We start from the raw sequence: 5,520 nt of genomic DNA, 5'->3' as shown, positions 1-5,520 counted from the left end.
ATGCATTCAGAAGAGGCTACTTAGAATTAGAAGCAGTATCAAAGAGTCTACAAATTTTGTTATATATTCAAAAAGCCTAGAATAAGCAAGTCTAAGGTAGTGGCTTCCCTAACCCGAAACTTTTTTAAGCACTTGTGGCTCGTATTTGCCGTTGAGACCACTTTTTCTCACTTCCTTTACCCAGAAATGTCGTGCGGGTTGTAAGGCTATAGACATTACCGCAGTGACGTAACAGCATAACTTACACTCGTTGCTACAACATCCCCACCCGGTGTACTGTAGAGTGACAGCTGCCACCAGCACGGCATATACTTACACAAAACAAAGCCTCACCCAAACCGGAAACACGCTAATGCCTTCAAAAGTATTTTATCCATTTTAACATTTATTCCTTTGGCTCTTTGAAGAGTTTAACTTAGGTAATCAATTTTGAAGTGCATTTAATTAATTCTATTTTTCCCCCTGCACAAATTGTAACTCAAAGCGGACTAGGAGCAATCAGAACTTACTTGGGTACTTCATCTGAAATGAGTGAATGGACAATACCTTCACTCCTGAAGTTATAACTTCTACCTATACTCCTACCTTTTAACTCCAGTCCAGCCTTCTCAAGCAGCTCTAATGCTACTTCTCTAACTTTATCCTGGAAAACTCTATTTGGGTCTCCATTGGTTTCCAGTTATACTTGCCTGGAGGTAAACTCACTGTATTTTCCCCCACCCAAACCCGATTTTCTACCTTTAAATTTCACCTAAGTGAATTGATTTTCTGTTTCTTTAAATGGCAGAGCCTGCAAATCACAATTCAGTACGTATCCACTATTCAGCCTTGTTTCTCAGCAAATTACAATTTCCATCACTAAGAAACAGATTAAGTTTTTCAGGACTCATGCTTATATTCTATTGTTGATTACTCATGTCACATGGTTAGCAATTGGCCATTTAAAAAAAATTAGGCAGGATATAAAATTAATGCACAGAAATCTCTTGCATTCCTATACACTAATGATGAAAAATCTGAAAGTGAAATTAAGAAAACACTCCCATTTACTATTGCAACAAAAAGAATAAAATACCTAGGAATAAACCTACCTAAGGAGACAAAAGACCTGTATGCAGAAAATTATAAGACACTGATGAAAGAAATTAAAGGTGATACAAATAGATGGAGAGATATACCATATTCTTGGATTGAAAGAATCAACATTGTGAAAATGACTCTACTACCCAAAGCAATCTACAGATTCAGTGCAATCCCTATCAAACTACCACTGGCATTTTTCACAGAACTAGAACAAAAAATTGCACAATTTGTGTGGAAACACAAAAGACCCCGAATAGCGAAAGCAATCTTAAGAAAGATAAATGGAGCTGGAGGAATCAGGCTTCCAGACTTCAGACTGTACTACAAACCTACAGTAATCAAGACAGTGTGGTACTGGCACAAAAACAGAAATATAGATCAATGGAACAGGATAGAAAGCCCATAGATAAACACACACACATATGGTCACCTTATCTTTGATAAAGGAGGCAGGAATGTACAGTGGAGAAAAGACAGCCTCTTCAATAAGTGGTGCTGGGAAAACTGGACAGCTACATGTAAAAGAATGAAATTAGAACACTCCCTAACACCATACACAAAAATAAATTCAAAATGTATTAAAGACCGAAATGTAAGGCCAGACGCTATCAAACTCTTAGAGGAAAGCATAGGCAGAACACTCTATAACATAAATCACAGCAAGATCCTTTTTCACCCATCTCCTAGAGAAATGGAAATAAAAATAAACAAATAGGACCTAATGAAACTTAAAAGCTTTTGCACAGCACAGGAAGCCATAAACAAGATGAAAAGACAACCCTCAGAATGGGAGAAAATATTTGCAAATGAAGCAACTGACAAAGGATTAATCTCCAAAGTTTACAAGCAGCTCATGCAGCTCAATATCAAAAAAACAACCCAATCCAAAAATGGGCAGAAGGCCTAAATAGACCTTTTTCCAAAGAGGATATACAGATTGCCAGCAAACACATGAAAGAATGCTCAACATCATTAATCATTAGAGAAATGCAAATCAGAACTACAATGCGTATCATCTCACACCAGTCAGAATGGCCATCATCAAAAAACCTACAAACAATAAATGCTGGAGAGGGTGTGGAGAAAAGGGAACACTCTTGCACTGTTGGTGGGAATGTAAATTGATACAGCTACTATGGAGAACAGTATGGAGATTCCTTAAAAAACTAAAAATAGAGGGCTTCCCTGGTGGCGCAGTGGTTAAGAATCCGCCTGCCAATGCAGGAGACACGGGTTCGAGCCCTGGTCTCGGAAGATCCTACATGCCGCGGAGCAACTAAGCCCACGAGCCACAACTGCTGAGCCTAAGTGCCGCAACTACTGAAGCCCGTGCGGGTAGAGCCCATGCTGTGCAACAAGAGAAACCACCACAATGAGAAGCCTGCGCACCACAATGAAGAGTAGCACCTGCTCGCCACATCCAGAGAAAAGCCCGTGTGCAGCAGTGAAGACACAACACAGCCAAAAATAAAAAACAACAACAAAACCCCAAAAAACTAAAAACAGAACTACCATACGACCCAGCAATCTCACTACTGGGCATATACCCTGAGAAAACCATAATTCACAAAGAGTCATGTACCACAGTGTTCATTGCAGCTCTATTTACAATAGCCAGGACATGGAAGCAACCTAAGTGTCCATCGACAGATGAATGGATAAAGAAGATGTGGTACATATAAACAATGGAATATTACTCAGCCACAAAAAGAAACGAAATTGAGTTATTTGTAGTGAGGTGGATGGACCTAGAGTCTGTCACACAGAGTGAAGTAAGTCAGAAAGAGAAAAACAAATACCGTATGCTAACACATATAAATGGAATCTAAAAAAAAAAAATGCTGTTGAAGAACGTAGGAGCAAGACGGGAATAAAGATACAGACCTACTAGAGAATGGACTTGAGGACACGGGGAGAGGGAAGGGTAAGCTGGGACAATGTGAGAGAGTGGTAGTGTATATATGGACGTATATACACTAGCAAATGTAAAATAGCTAGCTAGTGGGAAGCAGCCGCATAGCACAGGGAGATCAGCCCGGTGCTTTGTGACCAGCTAGAAGGGTGGGATAGGGAGGGTGGGAGGGAGGGAGACACTAGAGGGAAGAGATATGGGGATATATGTATATGCATAACTGATTCACTTTGTTATAAAGCAGAAACTAACACACCATTGTTAAGCAATTATACTCCAATAAAGATGTTAAAAAAGTAAAAAAATAATAAAATAAAATTAGGAAAACATTGGCTGTCAGGTAAAAGATCCCCTAGATCTTTAATATTGGTTTATGAATCTTTATTTGCTGGTATGAGGAACGTTATAGGAAAGCTAAAGTTCTGCCAAGTTACTTTCAGTTAAAAAAAATCCATGAGGACAAAATATAGTCAATAATAATACTTGACATTGGTCCAGGATAGCTTCCCATTAAATTTTGAATTGCAATATACTCTGAGAACTACGGTGAAAAACTTAGTTTAATCCACTTTACATGTTTGGAAAGGCAGGTATGCAAAGACTGTGCTTTTTTTTTTTTTTTTTTCCCAGAAGAGGTGTGTTTTCTTTATTGGGAAGTCAGATGATCAGAGGTCCTCTGTCTCCAGTGAAATACTGAGGCTGAAGGAACATGCCACACCACATTCCTTTGCATCTTGTGCTCTCTCCCAAGGTAGAGGGAAACCACAAACACCCACCCTCTAGCCCTCCCCACTGCCAGTCTTAAGGACTTTCCCCAGTACCTCCCAAAAGATGATGCCCACACACACACACAAAGTCAGGCCTGGCAAAAAGCCAAGCATAGAAAGCCTCAGTAACTCTTCTTGGTAGAACCAAAGCCAGAGAAGCCCATCACAGCTGCCATCTCATCCTCCTCCTGAAATGTCAAGTCCTCCTCAGCCCTCCTTTTCTTCTCCTTCTGTTTCTCTTTCTTGTAGGCTTTGGCCTTTTCTTCCTCTGAGTTCCTTCATCCTTTCCTCAAAATCATAATCCTTCTGCTTCTCTTCATTTTCTTCTTGTTGACTTCAAAACGTTTCTTCACCTGATCCAAAGTGGAACGTTCCACACGCATAGACATGCCCAGGTTTCGCTGATGTTTCTTTCCATTAATGTGATCCAGGAAGTTGATGGAGTCTTTCACCACAGAGTCACAGACATTGCAATAGTATCCTCCCATCTCAGACTGTGGGGTGGTCTTGGTAATGACGGTTGTTTTCCCAAGTTTGGATTCCAGGTCCACCTTGGAGTCCCGATGCCGGAGAAGCTCTCGCGTGACTGGCTGCACTGGTTTTCCATCCTTCTTTTCTCTCTCTTCTGTGAGCGTCTTCTCAGCAAGCTTCTCATATTCATCTTTGGCCCACTTTCGGCGAAAGTCCAAGTTTTTTGTCCCACTGCCCGACGCCATCTTCACTGCGAAGTCAGACTGTGGTTTTTAAGAGTCATCCAACAAATTGAGAGGAAGAACCAAGATTCAGTTCATATTTATATATTTCCAATTCAGTGTCTCTTCTAAATCCTATTGCTTTCCATCTTTGAAAAATTGTGCTTAGTGGGAATTTAGGATTAATTTTGTTTTTATGTAGTCCTCTGAATATACCATGCTCCTTCCTGTCTCAAAGCCTTTGCACGTGACATTTTCCTGCTTGAAATGTTCCCTGCTTTCTCACAGTCTCATTTCCCTTCAGCTAATCAAACTGCCTTCATTTTCAGATCCCGGTCCCAGCATCTTTTCTTTAGGGAGCCTTCAGTTACATCCTGTATTAACTCAGATGCTTGCTGTAGATATCTGTAATATTTTCAAAACATGTCACAGTGTTCTGTTTTTCAGTTTGTGTGTGTGTGATTATTTGTGTAATGACTTTGTTTTCCCCTTAGACCATAAGCACTGTAAGAGCAGAGCTTGGGTTGATTTTGTTCTCCATTGTATCTGCAGGGGAAAGTATGCCTAGTACATACTAGAAAAATTAAACTTATAAAGGTATACGATACTTGAATAAAGATAATATCCTAAAGGAAATTGTATTTAAATTGTAGAAGAAACATAAATAGAAAGAAATAAAAAATATAAGAAAAAAGTGTTTGTTATGAGTGGAAATTAGCTCCTAAAAGTCCTGAGACCAAAGGAATTCCAGGAACCACCTCCATTGAAATTTTCTTAAACCTGGAAGTGGTTCTATAAATTGCTTTCTGTTATTTACTTATATTACTACAACAGTAAATGTTAGAGCGTGCTTACCATAAGTTTTAGCATCCTGTGTCTGCCTGAAGATTGTGATCACTAATTGCTAAATAATGGGTGCCTTTGGGGTACAGGGCACTAAATGAGGCATTTTATGGAAATCAGAGTAGACACTCCTTTAGCATGAAGTTGTGCTCTGCATCTCTGGGAATGTACACCGTATGCTAGAAAAGAGGTGAGGGGTGAAGAGAGGGTCAAAAAAGGATTT

At 39.7% G+C, this 5,520-nt stretch overlaps 1 pseudogene; it reads right to left on the bottom strand.

The window, feature by feature from the left end:
- Positions 1 to 3,884: 3,884 nt before the first annotated feature.
- On the bottom strand, positions 3,885 to 4,478 carry LOC116764455 (annotated as a pseudogene).
- Positions 4,479 to 5,520: the final 1,042 nt, after the last annotated feature.

Source organism: Phocoena sinus, chromosome 13 (assembly GCF_008692025.1).
Source record: "Phocoena sinus isolate mPhoSin1 chromosome 13, mPhoSin1.pri, whole genome shotgun sequence".
Taxonomy (NCBI): Eukaryota; Metazoa; Chordata; class Mammalia; order Artiodactyla; family Phocoenidae; genus Phocoena; species Phocoena sinus.
This window is presented reverse-complemented; position numbering and strand designations above follow the sequence as displayed.